Source organism: Cibotium barometz, chromosome 20, assembly GCF_041138505.1.
Source record: "Cibotium barometz isolate CiBa-2024 chromosome 20, ASM4113850v1, whole genome shotgun sequence".
Lineage (NCBI taxonomy): Eukaryota > Viridiplantae > Streptophyta > Polypodiopsida > Cyatheales > Cibotiaceae > Cibotium > Cibotium barometz.
The window spans coordinates 28,460,432-28,487,825 of NC_141065.1; the positions used below are offsets into that span (position 1 = coordinate 28,460,432).

The window sequence follows — 27,394 nt, forward strand, 5'->3', positions numbered from 1 at the left end:
ATATCACACAGTTGCTTGTGAATACTAGGATTGAATGGATAGCAAAATCCCATGTTGCTATCACATCAATCGCTCTCTCCCATACCAGATGCAGAAAGACATGGTAAGAAAGCCTAAAGGGCTAGTCCAGGAAACAAGCAAAAGGCCTTAATGTAAGCCCTTTAAGACAAAGGGCACTCAGAATAGTTTCTGTCATCACCAGTCGGGACATGTCACACTACATGACATTGATTTCACTAACTGACACTACAATTGTGGATGTCTAATCTGAGATGTTTAGATTGGTTTTAGATTAGTTGTACCCCAATGGTAGAAGGTCTCATACAGGACGTGACGGGGGGGCAAGGCGCTACCCCACGGCACCACCGTCTACAGGCGGGTTTCAAGGCCCCCTACGGGCAGGGGCTCTCTATGCACCTACGAGGGGGAAAAAAGTTCACTGACGCAGGATCTCTTGCCAGGGAAAAAAGGATTGGAGTTTATGCCTCTTATCTGTGACGAGCATGAAATGGGCACATCATGCATATGCCTAGAGCTCTTCATTGTGGTCAAGTTGTGCATGAAATTGGGTCATATGAGCCTGTGAATTAATATCTATGCATGAACATTGCATGGATTTAGTTTCCTGTGACTTATTTATGAACAAAGGATTGGGCACTCAAAAATTAATAATGCGAGTGAGAAGGTAATCATTTGTTATTACTCTACAAGATAAGCATGATTTATAATTAAAGCTTTTCGCTTTTTGTCCACCCTTGCAAGTATAAAAAGGTGGTAACCACAACTCCCATAGCACACAACTCCAACTATTGCTTGCAGGAAAGCTTCCCTCCTTGAAGCGATTAGCTTCCTCTATCATCAGCATTATACAAGAAGGTGCCAGCTTTCGTACGGATTGCAAAGAACCAGCAGGCCTGTACGGTAGTAATCGGCATGCCATTCGCATGCATGGGAGCTGTGCAGCAGCATGCAATGCCATACAGATTGTATCAACAGATTCTTCTGACATCAGCCCTGTACCGGCATGGACAGCAGGCTTGTGACATTCACAGCATGTGGGAAGCTCCAGTGTGTGTGAGGGAAGTCTGGAACAAGCTTCAAAAAAAGGTGAGAGTGGTGGCCATTCTGTGTTTTGGTTTGACCTTTTGTTTTGATCGATGCTCTAGCTACTTAGTCTCCTACATGGCCCCACATCGGCTATACAGTACACTGTACCGGGCGTCTTGCAATAGCCATCTAAGTGGCGACTGCAAGGCTAAGGTGGGCGAGGAGCCACAAAAAGATTCAGATTCTGCGATCAAAAGCTCTCCCATAATTGCCACAAGAAGTCTAAAAGAAAACTTTGATGGACAATCCCCTTGCATGGTAAAAACCACCAAGAGAACATAAACACTGAAACAATTGATCAAGTGAAGAGGCGAAGGGGGTGAGTCAATCTAGTGGGATGGCAGAGTCGCTAGTGAGGCTCAAGTGAGTCCCCCCACAGACCTTGGACAATCATTCCTACTGTAGGGTGGAAGGGAGCTTTCGGAAGCAGAGCCTAGAGCCCACAGTCTGGGCCGGCTCCGAGCATAGGCGGACCGCGCAATGGGCATTGTGCATCGTCAATCCTTGTCCAGGAACATGTTCCAAGGCACCATCTAGGTCTAGGGTCCAGTCAATGTCAAAGTCTATGTGCAAGTCCCGCAGAAGATGATCACATATTCAAGATTTGTAGAATAGCTATTAAGAATAGTGTGACATTTCTCAAGAGCTTCAAGATGATATATAGTATGCATAAAACATTCTCATTTATTAGTGCTTTATTTAAATTTTTATATTATGCACGTTAAAAGTGACTTTACGGAATTATCTTAGGTGGGAACTCATTTATAAACTTTCAACCATGAAGATGTAGAGGCATCAACCTCTCTAGTACATGCAATTGTAATCATTCATCGATTCAATGCAATCTATAAAGCTTGCTTTCCATCATCAATCAAATTGCAGCAATCAAATATCAATCTAATCTAATTGCAGCAATCAAATATCAATGGTGTTAATTGTGCAAGTAATTGTTTGATTTAATCACATTAAATTGGTATCAGAGCGTTCGATTGTTCTGGGGCTTGAAGGAGAAAAATTAAAGAGAGCAACCATAGCTTCGTTGCCTATGGGAGAAGAATAAAGAGAAATGTCTTAGGAGACGTGTGAGCCAACAAGTTGTAGACAGCAATGAGATGAAAGAGATGTGTATGGTTCACTTGGTCGTAAGGTGTAGGAGATGAAGCAAGCGATGGTCAGGATGCTAGACAGGCTAGCTGTGTGAAGGGATTAAGGTGAGGAGGGAAGGCGGCTGCAAGCAAGAGTGCTACGTGTGTGCACATCCATGTGTAGAGGATGGTGGCGTTTTCTCTTCTTTGAAGACGCCAAACAAATGTAACAGACAACATCCCTTCTTCAAAAAGCTTACGCAAGGCTTTTAAATTTTCCCCTAAGGTTATAAAACCTTAGGCTAAGCCAAGGAAAGAAGGCGGCCATATTACTTGGATTGTCTATTGTAGACGTGTAGCTTGCCTGCCTCTAAAGTGGTCGTGGTGGGCAACCTAAAAGGCCAATGAAAGGCGGACATTGGATAAAAGGACAAATGCAAGGCTCTCGGGTGGTCAGATTTTACCCAAGTGAGAACACCTTAATTTTCATAAAATGTTCGGGTGTCCATTTTTAATGAAGTATGAACCTGAAACCTGCATCAAAAACAAAGAGCATGTTTTGGTTGATTTTTCACCATAAAAACAATAAAACAGTGGGTTTTCATGCACCTATTCCCACTCTAGCTCCCCAGCGTCCCACGCATAGCTAGGGTGACAACAAGAGTCTCCTCCCCTAAAAACACTCCCTCTTTTGAAGAGCTCTCGGGTATCTTACTGAAAGGTTCAGTGCTGCATGAAATGAAAGAACAAACTATGGAGGTTTGAAGAGATAGGCAGCCATGGCTATGGAATAGTAGACAAGGGGAGAGAGAGTTAGAGAGAGACGACAATGCTCAAGAGAAAGTTGAACAGGACTCAATGATGTGATAGCTGCTTGATTAATTTTCAATAAAGTACATGTACCTTCTCTATAAGTACAAAGATTCTCCTCCTGGCATCACTACTTATGTCAACATCACACAAATATCTAGATATTATTTGATACCCCTCTAAGAGGTGGTTCACACACAGAACACACTTACACACTATGTTGACCAAGTACACACACAACATGGCTTAGCAACCATTCACACACACTTAGACACCAACCATAACAACCACACACATAAGGCTTACTTCCAACAAAACCTCCTCAAGGGCTATCTCTCTTGCTACTGCAAGGATAAAGCAAGATCATTGTCCTGTTTCACATGTCTACAGTGGTGCACCTTGGGTAGAGCTAACAACCAGGAAGGACAAAACAGATCACACAATCGGCATGGCCTACATCATAAGGTGACCAGAGGTGGTTGCAACCATGATAAACACTTAATCTAGAACACAAAACACAACTTGGTCTAACATACAAAACACAAACACATCTGGACATAGGAAAGACATAGATCTTTGACACATCTGGACATAGGAAAGACATAGATCTTTATCTCATCCCTGAAGAAGAATTAGGGTTTTCCAAAAATTGATGCTATAGGAGGTTGTAGCAACACTCCAATGCTTGATTTTTGCCCTCAATTTTGAAAAATGATGAAAAAATAGGGTTTAATGCTTTGATTGAGCAAGATCTACATAAAAAATGAAAGAGTCCCAAATTGATTTTTTTTTTAATTATTTCTTGAAAAAAGCCCAAAATTGATTTCTTTGCATTTTCTTGAGTGTCTACTAAAGCACTTTGATAGTTTACTATTTTCGTTTTTCTACAGATGTGTTTTCATGGGCTTTCTTTGTGGCTTCTTCTCTCTTCAACTCCCGCTTTCTCCTTTGTCCCCACCTTTTTCAGTTGCAGTGTCTGCTGTGATGGTGTTGAATCTGTAGCACTTGCTACAGTCCGGGCCCCGGGGTAGCAAGGACACAGCTAGGCGGCTGTTGTGCACAACATAAGGTGAAGCAGTTGTTGATAGCATACTATAAGGCCGCTACAGGCAGGAGTAGCAGGCACACTGTAGAGGGACTCAATGGTAGTCAGCCAGCAAACAGAGGTGGCTACAAGCAAGGACAGGGTACGTATGCTCTGAGGGTTGATCATAGTGGGGGTGATGGCAGCTTGGCTGTGGGCTAGCTATGCAGAGCTGCTAAGTGTAAAGGTGCTAATGATGCAAGAGATGGCTCTGATACCATTTGAAACGTTCAGTGCTGCAGGAAATGGAAGAACCAACTATGGAGGTTTGAAGAGATAGGCAGCCATGGCTATGGCATAGTAGACAAGGAGAGAGAGTGTTCAGAGAGTTGAACACGACTCAATGATGTGATAGTTCCTTGATTAATTTTCAATGAAGTACATGTACCTTTTACAAGTACAAAGGTTCTCCTCCTGACATCACTGCTTATGTGACATCACACAAATTTCTAGATATTATTTCAATTTATTTGATACCCCTCTAAGAGGTGGTTCACACACAAAACATATTTACACACTATGCTGACCAAGTACACACACAACTTTGTTTTTTGGTAAAACCACACTTTCTATTTCTTTACTGTATAAAGAGAAGACCCCCAAGATGAGGGCACTTCTCATTCAATGTACACTAAAAGCAATGGAGAAACAGCTTTGTCTGTCAATTCCCTTGCCAATCTGCCAAAGATCTAGACGTTTCTACAAAACACACGCCCAAAAATCTGGCAATTAAACACATTGATAAGAGTTGTAGGAACTCCTTGGTATCTGTGCAATTCCATAACTGTAGAATAGTCTCATTCAAGCACGAGCACCGTACACATTTAGCATTAGAAATTTTTCTTTTTGCCAGATATGTACTAATAGAGAGTACTCCTGCTCCATAGGAATAGGAGTTTACTATTCCATATCGCTTGCAAATTTTGCTCCCAACATTTTTCTACTTTGTTCAATTGCCATATCCCATTTGCATGGTCTCAAAACCATGGTTGAGGAATGATGAATCTCTAAATCTTTGATGTTGTAATTTGAGCAAAACAAATTGTAATAGAAGCATGACGCCCTTCTCTATGTAAGGTCCAATCTTGCAATCTATTAACTTGAGGGTCATGCAATACATCCTGAGAGGGTTGCATTTGATTGTTTATTTGCTGCCATCAAGTCCTATAATGCATACCCAATCCCCATCTTATTTGTGCCTATGGAAATGACAAGCCCCTTCCATCCTGCACAGTGTTTATACCTTTGATAGATAGAAAATAAGCTCTTCTAGTTGTTGTAATCGCCAATGGAGTAATAAAGACTTTACTCCAATGTAAATTTTCTTGCCTCAGAGAATTTCCTACTTGTGGAGTCTCCCAAAACGATGTAAGTATTGCAACACTTCTTTCCAATCAGCAATCAATTTGCTTGTGTATGGGCAACCAAGAATCTTGCCTTACACACACCCAAAGACTATGTCCAAGTATTGTATGCCATTTACCAAAGGAAGATGTTTTAAATTTTTCACACATTTCTGCTACCATGAGCGTCCAAGGTTGTTTCTGAGACAAGAAAGTATGTAACATTGTTGCTTTTCTTGCAACCACATGATAATGAATATTTAGGACATTCCGTCCACCATGCATTTTAGGTGAGCAAACCTTCTGATACCTCAACAGCCTCAGTGCTTTTTGTGCTTTTTTGATCTTCATAATACTTCCATTGTCTCACAGATGGGTGCTGGTGGTGGGGATGGTCTACAAAAGCTGAGGCTGAAACCGGCCTTCAAAAATCTGACGGGTGGTGAAACGAACACTCGCACATAAAACACTTCAACGCCATTGAGGACCTAGAAAAGGAAAACAAACAGGGGGAGCTAGAGTGCTCCTGCAAACAATACACGGACACTGATTGGCCCAAAAACGCAGTGGCGCCCCTTGCGGTATTTCTTTAATTGATTATAAGAGCTTTGATTACAATAAGGCTGGGAACTCAGCCGTCATAGTAGAACTCCTGAAGCCTGCAAATACCCTGCATCATGGCTTCATATCCACTCGGCATCCACAAACAAGTCCAGCCATTGTTCACCTCAAAAGACTCTCACACATTGAGTCCTGCATACAGAAGTCTTCTCCCATGATCACGACTGCCACAACCATCCATAGCCTCTCACCCTATGAACAGCATCACACCCTGACACATCCAGTGCTTCTGCATCACAACACAGACTCCCAATTTCTCTCTCAAAAGAGAACTTGTATCACAGCACAGCACACCATATAGTCAACACACCTGTACCAACCCTCTCTACCTTCCAAGGGTACCATCCATCTCTGCATGGATTCCCTGTTCCCTGCCCAATCAGTAGCAAGGCTGTACCAAACATGTGTCCATTCCTGTACCTTCTGCCTGCATGCGACCTATCTCCTTGAGAAACCCAAATAAATGTTTCCTCGAGAAACCTACGACCTGTTTCCACATGAAACCCTTAGGCCTGTTTCGTTTTGAAACTTCTGTCCTGTTTCCATACAGAACCATTCATGGCACCATTCAACAACAGTGCCAACAACGGCATACATCTAGTTACCTGTTCCCTCATGAAACATCTGGAAACATAGAGATGCGCTCTCGGCCAAGCTCCTGCACTAGCCTGTGGTCCGAGTATGGTGGGTGGATCGGCCCTCGGAGTGCTGGTATGGAAGAAGTCGGCGAGAGCTCTCTGTGGTGGTCCTCGAGCAAGTACAACTGATCTAGATCTCACATCTACGGAAGGCCAAAATCGGCCTATGAGACAAATCTGTATACAATAAGTCCATGTCCTAAGTATCATGGAAAAAAAAACTGAAATGAAAAGCTAATCCTAGTCATATGCAGCTCATTATGCAGTGACTGTCTAGCATGCTATAGATGTACAATCATGACACGTGGTATACTACTAATTCCACCCAATGGAGATGGTGGGGTGTAGTACATCATACATGGGGCATGGGGCGAGGAGAACTCTCACATATGTTGTGCCCTGATGTACTACCCTCTGGACTCTCTCCTCCATAGCTCTGCCGTATCGTGCTTGGATCTGAGCAGACTCAACCTGATGGAGTAGTGGTGGTCTGCGTCCGAGTAATCGCGGTCTCCTAGCAACTCTGATCTCTGAGGCTCTTTGTAGTGTGAGCCCTCGTCGGGAGGTAGATGATACAGGGGGAGGGAGATGTGGCTTGTTGATAGGCCTAAATAAGCTGGTGTGGTGATCTGTGGCGGGGATCTCTGGCTCTGCACTTGTAGAAGCTTCTCTCTATGTTGGTGTAGCTCAATGAGGAAAAGTCCTAAGCATCTCTAATCAGGATACTCCATCACATGGCTAAGTGGGCCAAAAACCCTCTCTAAACAAGCAGTGGTATCTCCCTCTGATCTCATAATATACAGGGCATCTACATACCTCTGTCATACTTATCTTTTACCATGATAGCCACCCCCACCCCCCGCCTCAGCATCCACCTCCACCTATCACACCACTGTCCACTTCACTCATGATTGTGATCACATATATTAGGACACCCTTTACCATGGTCTACTTGACATGGATCCCGTGGCACTTGTGGAGATACATCACAGTTGACTAATCTACTCCACTCCTCTGCCATTGCCAGCTTCCCTCATAACACCCATACCCCCCCTCTAAAGCTAAAGTAGGGATGATGCCTCAGAATGGTTGGTACAACACCGAGTGTTGTTGTAACTTGGTTGAACACAATGCTAATCAATACACTTAAATACACCAAGATTTGATGGACAACATGCTCAATATAAGAAGTAATTTGCTGAATTGACAAGAGACGTACAATGAGCCGGAACGGCCGGCGCCTCCCTCAAATAAAGTATATTGATCTTGGGAGAATCAAGTACATAGTGTCATGGGCATCTCTGACCAGAGTTCCATACCAATGCATATGAATACAGTATTGCAAACAATGTGGTTGTTGGTGTAGACTTGCAACTCACACTACCCTCTCAAGTGGCCATGTTCCCTACCATCTGCTCTCTATTGTTCCACCGACACATGGTAGCAACAATCTTACGGTGACTATTGGTCAGATCAGAGTTTCCTCTCACACTTTGGAGATTGAGGCAGGGAGAGCAGCATGGACCCCTAACGAGGACAGAGTATGCAAATTATGCCACAGAGAGGTCAGCTCAGATGGGTATGGGGGGTACTAAGAAATCATGTATGAGCTAAGCTGTCTCCCAGGAGCCTGGGATGTAATCCACTGTGCTACTTCCACCTCCATGTAAAAAGCATTTAAGTCCTCCTGATTGTGGCCATCTCTCCATCCCGTTATAGATGAGGAGACGGTGGTGTGACCCTAGCTCCAGGGACCAGAACTCCCGTCCATAGTATTTGACTGGCTTAGTATCTGCAGACACCCTCTGTGATCCAGAGTCCTCGTCCTCTAGAGTAGGTAGTTGTATGGGATCTCCCTCGTAATCATATGCAATGCACTCTCTTCTCCTCGTCCTAGCATTGAAGTCTCCCACTAGTAAGACCTCTCCCAGTCTGAGGTACTTACTGTGTAATCTCATCTGAGAGCGCACTGTACGGTGATGTTGCTCCTCCAGTCTCCTCCCTCTCCTCCACCTCCTCTATCTCCTCTCCATCCTCTATCTCCTTTGTATTCGTGGCATAATGTAAGGTGTATGATGGAAAGTAACACACAACAATGTACATAGTCCTGGCCTCTATCAGCTGAAATCGTACCCACATAAAACGGGCCTGTGGGTCTTTGCTGATAATGTTGATCCTGCACTGAAGCTCTGTTCTGAATAGAATGGTCAGTCCTCCCGATCCTCTAGCTCTACCTACACTCCGTGTGCTCCCCCTGAAAGTTGATTCCTACTGGAATCCTGTTACACGTGGCAGACCTCTCTGAGGGCTCTGGTGTGTCTCTGTAAAGAAAATTATGTCCCTGTTCCTGATCACATCATCCATCCGGCCTAGATCCGAGCATAGTCCTCCATTGCAGTTCCAGACTGCAAGCTGTATCCGTATCTCATAGGCCACGCACCTTTATGCAATCACCTTGCCATCAATAATGACATGGCCATCTCTGTGAACTGCTTTCTTCCCTTCCGCTCGGGCTGCTCGTACCCTTGGCATGAGCTGTTTCCAGTGTTCCACCTGGGCCTATGTGAGGTCCTCATCTAAATAGATGGGGCTGCCCTCCAAACCTCGAAGAACAACCCTCTTCTTGAAGAAGTCAATCCTCTTCACTTCATTCTCAAACTACAAGATGAGTGCTCATGGGCGTGTAAGGTCCTTCCCTACCCGCCATGCCTTGAGGAAGGGAATTGGGTCTTCTTCCTTGTATCTCCATTTTTTTCATAATTGTTTCCCGTCCTCTTCATAGCTTCAATCTTAGCTTCCATTATTCAGGCTAGTTCCCCTCTACGGGGCAAATCCCCTTCCCCCAGCATGACCTTCTTCAGGTCCTCCGTGGTGGTGGCCATGTCCTTCTTGAGAGCCTCCACTTGAGCTTGGAGTTGTTGTCCTCATTTTGTTGATGTTCAACCTCGGAATCTTTTGTGTGGTTTTCTTCTTGCAGGACCAAGATGTCTCGTATGTACCGGAGACCACCTTTGGCGTGAGCTCCGAGTCCATTGGTTTCCTTCCCGGGTACCAAGAGTTGTTCCATGCCTTTAATGGCATTATTGAGGGCTGCCAAGAGTGACCTACCAGTCATTGATGAATTAAAGTTTCCCCTGTTTTTGTTTGTTTGTTTGAGAGAGAAATGAAATGAAATGAAATGATATATTAACGTCCTAAAAGGCCAAAATGACCTATGAGACCAAAAAGGTTACAACAATTGGTGGATCTGATACAATGTCTATGTAAGAAAAGCTAAAACAACTAAACAACTAACTGAAACTGAAACAATAACTATGAGGAAAAGTAAGGTACTAGGAGCTCCTAATGGATAACATTTGGGGAGGAAAACTCCAGCAACAAAGGTAAGTATCATATACATCACTATCCAAAGATGTCTCTCATCGGTTGTTGATGGTGGATATCTTCAATGTCCTCCATGGTGAGTACTCTGACTGGACGTCTCCCATGCCGTGCTAGTATGGTCCTGATCCTCTGTTGTAGTCTCCGCCGGTGTTGAGATGGGCCTCTCATCTTGGACCGCCCCAGCTCTATAGCCCGATCAATCAGTGTACCTCTGGTGCGGCTATACTCTGGGGCTAGCTGCAATGCCTGCTGGCCTGACTGCTCAATCTCTGCTCGAAAGAAGTTTGTAATCTGCCTCTGTAGGTGTCTCTCCTTCTCTGATCCCCTCCCTCTCAAGAGACCCTCTCTATGTCTACGCAGCTCCAGCAAGTATAATCCGAGGCATCTTTGATCCTGGTATCTCATGACTCTGGAAAGTGGTCCGAAACCCTCTCTAAACAGGCAGTGAAAACAGCCTCGTATCTCATAATATACTGGACAGTGACATATGTAATGTAACTCTGTCTCTGGCTCCATCTAGCACAACTGACAAATCCTGGCCTCAACTGGTACTCCTCTGAATCTGCCAGTCTCAATCTCTAGATGGTGTGAGGATGTGCGCATCTGACCAATAGCACACCGTACCCCATGAGAAAGATGAGTATCCATGTTGGGTCTAATCACAAACCCGTCCTCTGTGAGCTGGAGAAGATGATCTCTATAGAAAGCCATCTTCGTACCAAGCTCGTGTGTCAGCTGTATCTATGTCCTCCTAGTGTCGAGCTGAGTCAAGTCCTGCCTGATAAGTCTGGTAATCTCTGCCCGTGTGAGAGAGAGGGAGGGTGCATCCAAGGAGTACTGAAATGGAGGTAGCCTGTCCATACTAAAGCCATGCAATTGGAACCAAGCTGTCATCTCTGCATACCAACATGATCCGTCTCCCTGTGATGCCAATTGTCGTGAAGAGTCCAAGGCTAAGCGAGCATATCTGTCTCTAGTGAGAGCCCAAGTGCTATGTATAAAGGAGACCGATCGAGTGAGTGCCTCTACTACCAATGGAGGGGTAGCCATCTCTGCACGGATAGAGAGAGAGAGATGATCGGGTGAGTGCCTCTACTACCAATGAGAGGTAGCCATCTCTGCCTCTACTACCAATGGGGGGGTAGCCATCTCTGCACGGATAGAGAGAGAGAGAGAGAGAGAGAGAGAGAGAGAGAGAGAGAGAGAGAGAGAGAGAGAGAGAGAAGAAAGCTATATCAACGTCTACTAGAGGCCGAACTCGACCCATGAGACCAATCAATGTACAACTGTCAATGTCCTTTGGATGTCCAGAAAAAAGGACAAAATAAACATGAAATAAACTATGAAAGTACTCAGCTAGTGGGGGTGTGTGTGTAGGCATATGCTCACTTATGGTAGTGCTATGTGTGAACAGGGCTTAACCAAGGGCATTTTTTCCCATGTGGTTTTTCCCTTTGGATATCAAGTGTGAAAGGACACTCTACATATAATATTTTGTACTTCTATATTATCTGGATGTGACACACATGCAAGGGTTGATGTATATGCCCCACATCATGTCTGAGGGTATGCCTAGTGTCTGTAGTCGCCGAAAGAGGCGCTCTCTGGGCACAGTATCAAATGCCTTGCGGAAATCCACAAAGCAACAATAGAGCCGTTGTCTCCGTGCCTTGGCCTGATCAATCAGGCACCTCAATGTAAAAATGTGGTCGATGGTCGAGAAGGCTCGTCGGAAGCCTGCCTGGCCTGCTGCTCTCCATCCTCTGCATGAGTGCTCAGCTCTGCCTCCAAAACTGCCCCGTATAGTTTGGCCAATATATGGCCAATCATGATGGTCCTGTAGTTCCCGAGGTCTAGTACATCTCCCGCTTTATGGATCGGCACAATAGTGTGCATCGTCCACTCAGCCGGAAACCCCTCTGACAGAGCTCTGTTGAAGAGATGAGCAAGAAATGGTGCCAATAAATCAATAGCATAGATGAGATGCTCTCCCTGTAATCCTGTATGATCTCTCGCCCGTCCATGTTGGAGTCGGCATATGGCCCTCCTAACCATAGGTGGGGTGCAGAAGGTGGAGACTGTGGGGCATGGCTCTGTGGGCTATGGTATAGGGGGCTGTGCAGACACATCATAGAGTCTCTCTGCATATGTCTGCCAGGTCTGAGGATAGGTAATAGGTGTGGGAGGACGGGGCTCTCTGAGTCTCCTCCAAGCAGCATCTCTGCTCATGAGCATGTGATGTGTCCCAGTACTGTACTGGGCCTCCTCATAAGCTCGCTGCTTACGGCGGGTGAGAGTATGGATCCTCCTACCTGCCTGTCTCTCGGTGATCTCCCCGCGAGCCCTCTGCACTCGGAGACTGCGGTAAAGGTTTCTGCACTCATCATCATACCATAGGTTCTGGGGCATGCTCCCAGATGTAGGTAGCTGTCTTGTCTGTATGTGGTATGGAAAACTCCTCGCGGCTGCGGAGTGCAGTACATGCGAGAGCTGGGAGGTGAGCATAGCCATGGGTGCCGATGGGTCTAAGGCAAATAGCTGATCATGATCATGATAATCATACACATCGGCTAGGTCCTGAGTGAAGTGGAAAATAGTGCGTGGTGGCCGTATGATGGGTGGGTGGGTCTCCACTAAGCTCCTAAAAGTGAGGGATAGATATGTATGATCCGCCCCAATGGGGCATTGGTGGTACAGTAAAGTGAGACACCATATCTCCTGCCTCCCGCGATCCCATCACAAAGTCCACTATACTTCTGCCACCCCCCACTGGAAAGCAAGTCAACCCACCTGAATCTGGCCACTGAGTCATCCCGTTATAAATAACGAGATGGTGTCGGGCCCCAAGCTCCAGCAAATGTTGCCCATATCCAGTGTTGTCAGCTCCTCCGTCAGCGGAGATCTGAGTGGTCCCTGTATCCTCTGTAGCTAGCGGCTCTAGTCTCAAGGGATCCTCGAAGTCATAGATCTCGCACTGTCTGCTCTGAGTCCGTGCATTGAAGTCCCCCATCAAGAAGACTTCTCCCAGTGTCGAATAGTGTAAGATCTCCTCAGATAAGACAGAGTATGGAGACTCACTAGCCTCTCCTCCACCCGGCTCCTCGGTGGTGGCAAACCGCGACCCCTTCGGAGGAAAGTAGCAAAGGGCGATATAAATCCATCTGGTCTCCGAGAGGCGTAAGCTAATCAACATGTATCTCGCCTCCGAGTCTCGTGCTACGACTCGAACATGCTCATGTAACCCAAGAGCAAACTTAGCGAGCAATTGTGGTGGAGACAAGGCATTTACAGCCAAGGATAAGGGTAAAGCAAAGAGCTTTAAGCATGGGGGACAACAGTCTAGCAAGCCTGGTCATGGACAGCCCTCTTCTGGTGGTGAAAAGTTTGACAAAGGGGATGCAAACAAGCCCAAAAAGAAGGGCAAATATCACTACTGCCATAAGCCTGGACACTACATCAGTGAATGTAGGAAGCGGATTGCAAAAGAGAAAAGGAAAGAAGCAGGCAATGCAGTAGCAGACTCTTCTAATGACAAAGCACAGTAATCAGCTAATGTAATTCAGGAAGAGTACACTTTTTTGGTCACATGCACTAGTGACACACCAAGTGCTTCAGACAATGATATGTCTTGCATTGCATCTGACAGACAGGATGTATCATGGTATTTTGATAGTGGTGCTTCAAGCCACATCACTTCATGCAAAGATGTATTTCAGCACTTGGTTTATGCTTCAAATGGCCGCACTGTATCATGTGCAGATAATACCACATATCCAGAAAAGGGAATTGGCAATGTCATACTTATTGCAACCAATGGTGCCAATATATGTATGAAAAATGTATTGTATGTTCCAGGCATAAAGAAAATTCTGCTCTCCGTCTCAGCCATAAACGACCAAGGTTTAAAGGTTGAAATTGAAGATGGGAAGTGTTTGGTAAAAGACCCATCAAAGGGTTATGAAATAGTAACTTCCGGAACACGATACAAAGGCTTGTATAAGCTGGACAGCTATGACAAGCGTACGTATGATGCAAATATAGTGGCTGCCCACACTCCTGCTATGCATGATGCAGAGCTATGGCATGCTCGTTTTGGGCATTTAAATTTTCAGAGTTTGATGCTTTTGCAGAAGCATCATATGGTTGATAATATGCCACCTCTTGAGTCTCCACCAAGACATGTATGTGAGGGGTGTATTTTGGGAAAGATGCAACAAAAACCATTCCCCAAAGATGGAGCTGTTAGAGCTAAAAGTAAATTACAGCTCATACATAATGATGTATGTGGTCCAATGCGGACACCATCCATAGGGGGGCATCTTTACTTCGTCACATTCATTGATGACTACTCCAGGTTTGCTTGGGTTTACCCTTTGAAAGCGAAAGCAGAGGTGTTTGCATGCTTTCGACACTTTGTAGCAATGGCTGAAAATATGTGTGGATATAAAGTCCAAACACTCCGCTCAGATAGAGGTGGAGAATACATGTCAAATGCATTCAAGGATTACATGCTTCCAAAGGGCATCAAACACCAATGTACTGTGCCTTATACACCGCAGCAGAATGGTGTAGCTGAGAGGAAAAATAGATCTCTCATGGAGATGGCAAGATGCATGGTGAAAGCACAAAAGTTGCCTAACAATTTTTGGATGGAAGCTATAATGTGTGCAACTCATGTGTTGACCAGGTGTCCAACAAAAGCTTTGAAAACCATAACACCATTTGAGGCTTGGTATAGCCGAAAGCCAACAGTGGATTATATGCGTACATTTGGGTGTTTGGCATATGCACATGTGCCAGAACAACTCCGAACAAAGCTAGATGACAAAGCAATGAAATGCATTTTTGTGGGCTACAGCAATGAAAGCAAAGGATACCGTCTTTATAATCCAACAACACGAAGGATTTTTGTCAGTAGAGATGTGGTATTTGCTGAAAACTCAGAACAATCCATGTACAGCTTGTATAAAAGTAATGATACAGGCATACAAGACATATTTGATGGACTATTACCCATTGCAATTAGGGGGGATTCAGATCAGCCAGCCCCTACACAAGAAAATCCTCATGTAGAACATGTGGAACAGCCAACCATTCAGCCCCCTTCTATGGAAGAAGTGGAAGATCTTGTCAGGGAAGAGCAAACAGCCATAGACACAGCCAAGTCAGTGCCGAGATGGTTGCTGAAAACTTTGCAAGAAAGCAAACTTGCAGCTCCAATCACAGGTAGAACAAGGGCTAGTTCCAGCCATGCATTGAATATACATCGTGGGGAGTTTGCATTAGCCATGGGTGGTCTCTTTGATTCAGAAGAGCCTTCTTCTTATGAAGAAGCACATGAGAATGAGCATTGGGTGCAAGCTATGCAAGCTGAAATCTCTTCTATCATGAAAAACAATACTTGGGATCTTGTGGAATTGCCTAAAGGCAAGCATGTCATTGGAACAAAGTGGGTGTACAAAGTCAAAAGGAAGTCTAATGGTACCATTGACAGGTACAAAGCAAGACTTGTGGCTAAAGGCTACTCCCAGAAAAAGGGAATAGATTATGAGGAGACTTTTGCTCCGACTTTGAGAATGACCAGAATAAGATCAGTGATTGCATTGGCTGCACATAAAGGATGGAAAGTACATCAATTGGACATCAAAACTACATTCTTAAATGGGGATTTACAGATGGAAGTATATGTAAATCTTTTGTAGTTCCTGGTGAGGAACATAAATTATGCAGGTTACACAAAGCATTGTATGGGTTAAAGCAAGCTCCAAGAGCTTGGTATGATAAAATACATGCTCATCTAACCAGCCAAGGTTATGTGAATAGTCCAGCTGAAAGCACATTGTATGTGAAGAAAACCGGTGCCGATATTCTCATAGTCATCTTGTATGTAGATGACATGCTCATTACAAGTACTAGCAAAGCACAAATTTCAGATTTCAAATCTGATTTGAAAGCTGAATTTGATATGTCAGATTTGGGGCCTTTACACTACTATCTTGGCATACAGTTTATGCATACAGATGATGGCATTGTTATGCAACAAACTAAGTACATAAAAAGTTTGCTAAAAAGGTTTCACATGGATGAATGTAAGCCCATTTCTACTCCAGTAGAACCAGGCGTACGGCTTACTATGCATGATACTGGAGAGCCTTTTGAGGCCGACATTTACAGCCAGGCAATGGGATGTCTCATTTACTTGTGTAACACGAGGCCAGACATATCTTTTGGGGTGTCTTTGTTGAGCAAATTCATGCACAGCCTAGGCACAAAGCATTGGCAAGCAGTCAAACACATTTTTAGTTATCTTCAGGGTACCCTGGATCTTGGTTTGTTCTATCCCAAGGGGGGCAGCTTGCAGCTTTATGCATACAATGATTCAGATTGGGCTGGTGATTATGATACCAGGCAATCCACCAGTGGGAATTGTTTTTTTCTTGGCAGTTCATGCATATCTTGGTTGAGTAAAAAGCAACCCACTGTTGCCACATCTACTTGTGAGGCTGAGTACAAGGACAGTCTTTACAGCTACAGTAGATTGTGTATGGTTGAGGAGATTATTGGATGATCTTCGTGACTGTCAGCAGACACCCACCACCATTCTCATTGATAGCCAGAGTGCTATGGCCGTGGCACGAAATCCAGTATTCCATGCACGTACCAAGCACATTGAGATTCATTAGCACTATGTCAGAGAGAGATTACATGCAGGAGAGATCAGTATATCTTACTGTCCTACACAAGATAATGTTGCAAATCTATTCACAAAGGCTTTACCTCGAGAAAAGTTTGAAGCTTTCCGCAAAGCTTTGGGCTTACTCTCATACAAGGAGTGATCTGCTACCTTGTACAGGTTCACACTTCCACTACAGGGGGGATTTGTAGGCATATGCTCACTTATGGTAGTGCTATGTGTGAACAGGGCTTAACCAAGGGCATTTTTTCCCATGTGGTTTTTTCCCTTGGATATCAAGTGTGAAAGGACACTCTACATATAATATTTTGTACTTCTATATTATCTGGATGTGACACACATGCAAGGGTTGACTTGCATTTTGTGGCTACCACACTTTTGGCTCTCTCTCTCTCTCTCATTTCTGTGTGAGCTTCTCCATCTTGCACCTAACCCTAATGTGCAGGTTTGTGTGTGTGAGTGTGTGAGTCCAACACCAACAGTGTGATGGATGGAGCACTACTGCTAAAGGCTCAGTATGCAACCTATATGCAATGCAGATCTGTCTAGCTCCAACTAGTACCATAATGGGGGTGTAATATGCGATACATAGGCAATGGCGAGGCAAAAATCCCTTGGAGCATGATCTCCGGGTGTGAGAGAGAGTTGTATTAACGTCTTCAAAAGGGCAAAATGACCTACGAGACCAAAATGTTACATCATGTCCATGGAATACATCATCATGGTACTAAAAGTAAAACTAAAAGAAAATATCCATAAAAAAACAAAGCCTCAAGCTCTTGCCTCAACCAAGAATATCTCGCATAGGGCGCTGCAACATGGTACCCAATTTAGTGAGGTTGACAAGGTGGGAGATGATGGCTTTGATCCTCTTGAGGTGACGTGAGCGTGGGTGGCGGCCACTATGTCAGGGGCATCGGGCTCTGCATAGCTCGCTGGCTCTATTTAATGTCACTCCTCTCGGGTTGGCTCCTGCATCAACCTGGAGGTCGGGGGGAGTGGGTGGATCGATTTGCTCTCGGGGCTCTAATCTGGAAGAAGTCAATGAGAGCTCTCTGTGTTGGCCCTTGGGCAGGTGTAGCTGATCTGGGCCGCAGTAAGGATTTCCTATGTCTACAGAGCTCCAGAAGAAAGATCCCTAGGCATCTCTGGTCTGGAAAATCCATGATCCTAGAGAGTGGTCCAAATCCCTCTCGGAAGAGGCAGTAGAACCTCCCCCTAATCTCATAGTATACTAGGCATCTACATATATAATGAGCCTCTCTCTCAACCTCTGTACGGCAAAGTTGGCATGTCATGTCCTCTGGTATAGTTGCTCTCGGCCTATATCTGACTGTCACCACTCTCAATTGGTGGGATGAGGTGCGGATTTGCCCAATCGCACACCACACCCTGAATGAGAGATGTGGTGCGAACGTATGATGAAGCCGTCCTCCGTCATGTGAAGAAGATGGTCTCTATAGAAAGCCATCTTGCTCCCTACGGGTTGGAGGGGTGGATGCTAGGTCCTCTAAGTATCCAATCTCATAATGTCCTTCTTGATCACCCTATTCAGTTCTGTGCGGCTGAGAGCAAAGGAAGGAGCCTCTATGTTGTACTGAAAGAGTGGGAGTGCCCCCATCTGCATGCCATGCATACCAAACCAAGTGCTCACCTATGCATACCGACACTGCACGTCTCCATCAAGTGCCAGCTGTCTCAAGGATTCTAGGGCAAGCCGAGGGTATCTATGTAGTGGGAGCTCCCATAATCTATGCCAATATGTCAGTCTGGAAAAGAGCCTTTGTGTGGCACTGAAGGCTTACTCCTAATCATGTGTAAGATCATCATCACTAGTGGCCACTCCATCGGCTTCAACCCATCATATACCTCTCTTGTATTTGTCACAGTTGACTCCCTTCTTTGTCTCCTCCTGTGGTATAAACTGGGACCCCAAATGGGAGCTCCATACAATAATGCAGGTGTGACTTATGTGTCGAACAGCCATAGCTTCATCCTCGGCTCCTAGAACTGTATTTGTGAGCAATGCCTCTCAAGTGAGCCTAGAGCTTCTACCTTCCGCATAGAGAACTGAGGCCTGGCAAAAGTGATCCCCAGATATACATAAGAGGCCACATACTCCACGGGCTGCCCACTATATGTAAACTAAGATGCAGATCTGCCTACCTATCGTGAGGATGTGTTAAAGATCATCCCATCTGCTGAGCTCATACTCCAAGATCCATCCATAAATCTTCGCCAATGTGTGACCAATCATAATAGTCTTATAGTTGTCGGGGTCCATGGGGTCACCCGCCTTCAGAATGGGTACAATGGTCTTTGAGGACCAACTGTTGGAAAAACCCTTGCATACTGCCCTGTTAAACATATGAACCAAAATTGCTGCCAACACATCCCTGGCATGGGAGAAATACTCGACAAGCAACCCATCATGATCCTGTGCTCTCCCATTCTACATCATGTCAATGGCATCTTTAAGTTCTAACCATAATCAAGTGGAAGGAGGAGGAATGTGGAGGGGAGGGGAGCGAGGCCCAGGTGGATGTACGGGGACGTGGTAAAGGGAGGCGGCATAGTTATGCCAAGTGTCGGGCAAGGTAATCAGAGTCAATGTGCGACGATCCTGGAAGAGCCTCCAAGCCTCCTTGCAATCCTGTCCGCAAAACAACTAGTATAGCTCATGCTCAAGTGTGGCTAGATACGCACGCTTCTTCCTGCACGCAAGGCACTAGAAGATCACTCGTGCTTGCTAGTGAGTGATGGAGCTCAAAGCAATCTCCTGTTGTGCTGGAGGTGGGCACGGGTCTTTCGGCATTCCTCATCATACGAATTGTTATGTAGAACAATCCCATCTAGCGGTCGGAGAGTGGCTCTCATGTGTGGAAAGGCAGTAGTGGTAGATGTGTGAAGGAAGGCTGCAAGCTGTGTGGTAAGCTCATCAACTGGGATGTGTGGGTCTAGGTCCGAGAAGATGCCGAAAATGTGATTAGAGTAGTGTAACTTGGTTGAACACAATGTGAATCAATATACTTAAATACATCAAAATTTAAAGGACAACATGCTCAATACAAGAACTAATTTGTTGAATTGACAAGAGACGGACAATGAGCCGGAACGGCCAGCCCCTCCCTCAAATAAAGTATATTGATCTTGGGAGAATCAAGCACACTGTCATGGGCATTTCTGACCAGATTTCCATACCAATGCAACCAAATACAATATTGCAAACAATGTGGTTGTCAATGTAGACTTGCAACTTACACTACCCTCTCAAGCGCCCATGTTCCCTACCATTTGCTCTCTATTGTTCCACCAACACATGGTAGCAACAATCCACAAGAGAGCACGTAGGACAAGAGAACACTACAAAGGGTATGTGAACATGGAGTTCCTACTCCTTGCTTCCATATTTAAGCATCCAAGCTTAACAATTGAAAGTAGAGTCAGTGACAACGGAAGTCTTCGCGATGGAAGCGCTTGGAGTGTTGAAATCTTCCATATGTCACGATCCTTCACGACAAAAGTCTTCAACAGGATGAAGGGAACCTTGGGAAAGCTTCCCCTATGGTTCAACTCGAGAAACGAAGGCTGAAATTAGCGTTTTTAGTAAAAAGACCAGAAATTATAGCAAATATAAGAGTTGTCTTGCTAAATTTCAATCATTGGGAGAGTGTGGGAGAGTGAATACCACCTAGAAACACTCTTGGAAGCTCGGAAAATACACTAGCAAGCTTGGATATGTGGGAAGGAGAAAGTGCACACAATACAGCCAAAAGGCCTCAAGAAGGAGGGGGGGAAGGGGGGGGGGGCGGCGGGGGAAGAGGGGGGGGGGAGGGGCGCGGGCGCCAACTTCTAGAGAGAGAGGGAAGATAGATATGATGTGATGTCCACCATTGTCCATAGGTGTAAGGTAGAGTGAACAAGTGACTTGTGATGCAAGCTGGGATGGACACATGGCTCGTTGCTCCCTTTGTACAAAGGGGATCAGGTCTAGGCGGTGGGCATTGAATTTTGTCTGCCTCGGGACATTAGTACGTGCGAACACAAGGCTGGTCATAATTTATAAGTGAGTTTTGGTCGCCCAAAATGTGTATACACTCACTTATAAATTAATGCTAGTTCCTAAGGCTAGGTTTATCACAACCTGTTACATGCCACATAACCATGTCAACAGACAGTTTCACACACGGGGTTCATAGGTGGGTGTCCCCTTACTAGAAACTACACATTGGTTTGGCAAGCATGAAAACATGCATGCAAATTCAATTGCAAGCAAGCACATAAAGAAGCTATGCAATGTAGCATTGGTATGGACAATCCCCGTTCATGAGACTATACCAAAATAGATGTGCTCCAAGCAAGTACAGGAGGTACCAGACCCAATGGAACACCAATCCTCCAGGCATTTCTGGGCATATACACTCAGGCACAAGTCCCAGTGGAAAGCCAAGTCCAGAGTATCACATGAGTGGCATCAATCCCCAGCATATACAACTGCCATGACGCTAGTCCAACGTATACATACATAATGAGAAAGCACAGGTGGACCAATTAGGTGGCCAAATGGTGACATCCCCCTGGGCTTCTAAACAATTGTTTGCAACTGAAATGCATCCAAATACGTCTAAATAAAATGCAGGCAATCTCTAAAGAACTCTGCATCTACCCATTTAGCATCAATGGGAGGATAGTTCTTGCACTTCATAAGGTAACGCCTAACAACTTTGCCTGCAAAACAAGCTTGTGTTCCTTGTGATACACAATCTCCTCTGGCTGCAAAATCTCCTCAAGCTCATCCACTTCTGGTGGATCCTCAATGACCAGTTCACTGTGCTCCGGCCCTACATACTAGCGAATGTGACTCACATGAAAAGCATTGTGTATGGAATGACCGTGTAGCTCCCTGAACTCTGGCCTGCGCCCTGCGCCTCTGTGCCTGTGTCGCCCCATCCTTCCTCCGCCTCCCATTTGTCCTCCACCGCTGTTCGCCCCTGCCTCTGCCCGCCATCATTCGTCCGCCTCATCCCTCTACGCAGCGCATCCTTGCTCCGCCTCCCATATCCTTTCTCCTCCGTTGTTCACCCCTGCCTCTGCCTCCCCTCATTCCTCCGCCTTATCCCTCTGCGCAGTTCATCCCTTCGCCAGTGTGTCCAGTTTCCCTCCCCTTGCTTCCCGTTTCTTTTTGCTTTTCCCTTTTCCACCCTCCCTTCCTTTCCTTCGCCTCCTTGCCTGCCTCTTCCCCTTGGTTCGGATTGCTCCTCATCCGGGTTTAAGTCAGCCTTCTTTTTCAATTAGCATCATGGCTAATCATTCTCCCTCGGCCGGGCGAACCATTGTTTTTTCCGAAGCCGAGCTCGCGGTCCTCTTCGCCGAAATCGAGAAAGACTCCCAAACACCCTCATTGCCAGAATCTTTGGATCTCACCCTTCCCATCTCCAGGCTCGGGATTGGATCCTAGCAGCTCTGCCTTCCGACCTCGCTCCACACTTTCGAGATGTCAGGTTGCTTGGAAGAGGTTTCTTCCAAGTGGATTTTGATTTCGAGGACCCAGCCTCAAAGGTTTTGAAGGGCAGCCCTTTGCCATTGGGCCCGAGGAAGGTTTTTTTTCTTCCCTACTCCAGCTATTTTGACCCTGTTGAGGAAGACCGAAACCGTTTCCTGATTACTCACGGATTCCCAGGTCTTCCTCGTGCATATTGGCCTATGCTAGAGGCAATTGGGTCCGCCTTTGGGCTGGTTCTTCAAGTGCCCCCTCTCCACGCTATGCCGACATCTTCTGCCCAGGTGGTCATTGCCTCGGCGGATGCTATCCCCAGGGTCATGGTTCTTGCTCGTGAATGTGAGCTCTTTGAGGACTATGTTTTGCTTCCAGGCCCTAGTGGTCCTTTGAAGCAACGTATGGAGATTGCTGGTAAACCCAATCAGTGCCGGGTTTGTCACCAACAGGGTCACTTTGCTCGAGATTGCCCTCGGGCTCGGGGTCGCAGGAGGCCTCGCAAGCGTGCTTCTCAGGCGCCACCTCCCTTTGATCCTTCCCGTCCTACAATCCGCCAGGTGTGGCGAGCTGTCTCTCACGCCCGCCCCCTGGTGCGATTGATGGGAAGACCTCCTCGGATCTTGTACCTCAGATAGATGATGTTTCTGGGCAGAGGGATGTATACAGCTCATGCATTTTTGCAGGGAGATGATATATCAGATCAGGATGATTTTGTTGAGTCCTCTCTACTTGGAGGGGGCGATATGCAGGATGTTCAGTGCAGTGGGGATCATGTATTGCAGGATTTTCAGCATGATGCCATTGCCCTTGATGCTCCGCAGGGCGCACAGGTTTCTTGTACATATGCAGGTACTGTGCAGGGCCTCGGACAAGGGCATGTCAGTGGACTTTGCCCCGTGGATTATCACGTCCTCCAGCATTATGAGAGGCGTCCTCAGGCTGCCCATCCTCTTCTTAGATCGGGGGTCAAACCCTCTTCTCTTCCATGAGAATCGTCTGAATGTTCAAGGCCTTGGAGGGCTTCCCACCCGTGGTAGGAAGCGCCTTGTGAAGGACCAGCTTCACCCTACTGTTACAGGAGGGTCTATGGATATACTTTTGTTGCAAGAACACAAATTGGATAGATCAGTGTGGCAAAACTGGTAAGATGCTTTCTGGCCACACCTTCTGGTCCTCGGCTATTGGGGGGTGTTTGCATTTCAGTGGCAGCATCTGTTATGCCTCACGTTATTGGGCACGGTGTTATCATCCTTGCTAGAGCACAGTGGATCTTGATCATGCATGAGGGTCAGAAATTGGGAATCTTGAATATCTATGCACCTATCGTGAGAGATGAAAGGGTGGCCTTTTGGGACACCATTACAAATGTCATTCCCCAGGTTGATCATTGGATAGTGGGAGGAGACTTCAATATGGTTGAGCAACCTTCTGACAAGAAGGGTGGACGCAAAGCGGGTTTACACCCTTTGGAGCGAACCTCATGGGAGAGGTTCACGCTCTCTTTCTTTGGAGGGATTGCTGGACTGAGGATGACTTCCAGAGAAGGCCAAATTCCTCTTGGCATAACCGCACGAGCGGGGATCAGAGCATCTTTGCACGTTTGGACAGATTTTATGTAGATGATTGGTCCCTCGACAGAGGAGGCACCATTGCTATTATGCCTGGCACCACCAAATCCGATCATTGTCCCGTCGTTTTGTGTCTCAGGGAGCCTGGGGCTCGCTCGACCTCTCCCCCTGTCCGTATCCCTGACTCTCTTTATCTAGATGCTAACACCTCCCTTGAGATCAGAGAGATATGGAGATCTTGTGACGGTCCTGATCCTTGAAATAATATTGCACTAGCTCTTGGGAGGACCAGCCATCATTATCATAGCGCTGCCTTGTCCAAGAAGGAGGCTCTGGACAAGGAGAGAGCTATTAGGCGTAGGATTGCTGCTCTTCAGAGGGAACATGAAAAGCATCCACATGCGTCTTGGATCACAGACCTCTTGACCTCGGTTAGAGCAGAGCTGTAGTTGGCCATGGATAGGAGGGCTGAGTTCGCGTTTCATGCGAACGAGGCTTTTTGGACTCAGATGGGTGGCAGATGCAACAAAGAGTTTTTTTCAGCACACAGGCCTTCCCATAGCAGGGATTCTGTGAGGTATTTGCAAGATTCACAGGGTGAGGTTCAGATTGAGCCTGATAAGGTAAGGGGTATTGCTTCAGATTTTTATCGGTCTTTGTTGACTGCAGAGGTGTCCTCTCCTCCAAGAGATGTGGCTCGGCAGAAAGTTTGGGAGTGCATGCCCAGGCTCATTACAGATGCTATGTGTTCTTCCCTAGATGCCCCTTTCTCGAAGGATAAATTCCTTCACGCACTGCATGCTCTTTCCATTGGTTCATGCCCAGGGGATGATGATCTTTCTCTCGCCTTCTTTATTCTTTTTTGGGATCATATTGGAGATGCTATCACTGTTGCCCTTCAAGAAATGTGGTTGTCGGGTATGATGCCGCCATACCTCAGGGGAAGGGCTGATTCACCTTATCCCCAAGAGTGGGGACAAGACTGACATCAAGCAATGGAGGCCCATCACTCTCCTTGGATCTGCATATAAGATCTTAGCTAAAGCCTTGAGTATAAGGTTGTAGCCGATTCTCCAACGAACTATCCATGATACACAGAATGGGTTCCTCCAAGGAAGGAGTATATTTGATAACATCTTTTCCTTCTGGGAAGCTGTCGAGTGGGCAAAGTCTAGTCAGTAGCCTCTTGCCATTCTTTTGCTTGATTTTGAAAAAGCTTATGACAGAGTGGATTGGGATGTTTTGGAGGGCACTATGGCACATATGGGGTTTTCCCAAAACTGGATTAGAGGGGTGTCCTGCCTATGCAGGGAAGCTCATAGCACTATTTTAGCTTGTGGGGGACGCGGCGAGCGTTTCCAAATTTCCCGTTCGGTGAGGCAGGGCTATCCACTCGCCCCTTTACTATACCTCATTGTAGCTGAGGCTTGAGCAGGTTTCTTCGGGCTGCCCCTGGTGTTGTGGGTCTCAGGCTGCCTTTATGCACGGAGGAAGAGTTTTGGACTCTAAGTTAGCAGATGATACGGTGTTATTCCTTGAGGCTTCACATGCTTGTTTATGTACTTTCCGGACAACCTTGGAGGCCTTTTGTTTGGCGGCAGGAGCTACTATCAATTGGCATGCAAGGCAATATGTTTAGTGGTATGCAGCCAGGTATGCATAACGGAATGTTTGGAAACATGGCTGGAATGTATGGTATGCCAGGTGTGGGAATGGGCAATGTTGACCCAATGATGGGTATGAATGTTGGGGGCAGCAATCTTGCAAAGCCACTTCCATATGATAATCTAACGCCTATGGGAAAGGCGAAGGATTACAAGGAAGGGGGAGCTGCAGTGAAGTTTGATACATTCAGTGGGGCCAAAGATAAACTTAAAGCACTCACCTTTTTACAGCAGTTTGATGTTGCTTTTTCTGGTGGGAATTACACAGAGTCCTCTAAGGTGAGGGAAGCTGCCACTTTTCTCAAGGGCAATGCTTTGCAGTGGTGGTCTACTCTTCTTTTGCAGGGCATAGCACCCACCACTTGGGTACAATTTAAACAGGTTTTCTCTTCCGTATGGCTCACATCTACATTTGAGGTGGATGTTATGACCGCATGGCACAAATTGGATGCTTCAAAGTGTGAGAATTTGGAGGATTATAACAAGAAATTTTGGGAAGCTTTACTCCCAGTGACTTCTTACCGTGCAGTACCATTGTCTGAGCAGGTAGAGAAGTATTGTTGTGGGCTGCCCAAAGAGGTGCGTGATTATTGTATCAAGACAAGAGTAACGAACATGTCACAGATGATTGAAAATGCTATGACAGCTAATGCGTTACTCACTGGAGGTTCATCTGGGTTTAAAGGAAGTAAGAACTCGAGCAAGAAAGCTGAAAAATCTGGGCATGCTTCTCGTGATGCTAAAGGGTCTTCAGAGACGAAGTATAAGAAGTTGCCAATGCCCAAGAGGACTTCTGAGGAAAGACAGGCTTTGAGAGATGCTCAGAAATGTTTTTACTGTACAGAAGAGGGACATATGTCATTTAATTGTCCCAAGAGAAAGTCCCAAAAGGACTCTGACAATAAAGGAGAGCCCAAGTCAAAGAAACCAAAACCTTCTGCGGGGTTAGTTCCTGATCTTGTGGGGGAACAGCCAGGTGGTGAAGAGACAGAGTTGTGCAGGGCATGGGGCAAAGTGAGAGATCAGAATGCCTTGATATTCTTTGACACAGGTGCTAGAGCCAACTTCATTTCACCAGATTTGGCTGGCCGATTGGGGATTCGTGCAGAGGAGATGGGGCCGTTACATGAGGCTAACATGGCTTGTCCAGGGTATGCAGAACCCGTTACTCCTATCATTGGGAAGCTTCGGCTTCATTTGCAGGGTTATGTGGACAGTGAAGAGTTCTTCATTATGCCTTTGGATGGCTGTGATGTTTTGTTGGGGATGCCATGGTGCCACAGAGTACATGCGATGGTGGATACATACAATAGGAAAATCACTCTGACTCATAGAGGGAAAGAACATGTATTGGGTGTAAAACTCAAAGGGGAATCTGTTCCTATTGTATCCGCTTCGGCGATTTCATCAGTAATGAAAAAGCATCTTTCCGCGTACTTGATTTATGTAAAGGATGCACAAGATGATGAGTCTAAGTCTAATTTGTCAATGTTAGATAAGGACAGGACTGATTTCTTATGTGGGTTTCAAGATTGTTTTTCCGAGTCATTGCCAGGAGAACTTCCTCCTAGGAGGCCAGAAGATCATGCCATTGATCTAATTCCTAGTAGCAGACCACTGAATAGACCGCCGTACCGTGTTAATGCAGCCCAACAGGAAGAGATTATGAGTCAGGTGCAGGAGCTTCTGAATAAAGGGTTGATACAGCCTAGCTCATCACCCTTTTGCTCACCTGTACTCTTGGTGCAAAAGAAGGATGGTTCTTGGCGCATGTGTATTGATTACAGGGCGCTGAACAAGAACACCATCAAGAATCGATTCCCCATACTGAGGATCGATGACATTCTGGATCGCTTACAGGGCTCCACAGTCTTTAGTCGTATTGACTTGAAAAGCGGG

General features: G+C 45.9%; 1 protein-coding gene across 1 annotated transcript in view; it reads right to left on the reverse strand.

The window, feature by feature from the left end:
• Positions 1–27,394, reverse strand: part of SAR1 (SUPPRESSOR OF AUXIN RESISTANCE1) — a 140,351-nt gene that overhangs the window by 63,457 nt on the left and 49,500 nt on the right. The window lies entirely within an intron of this gene.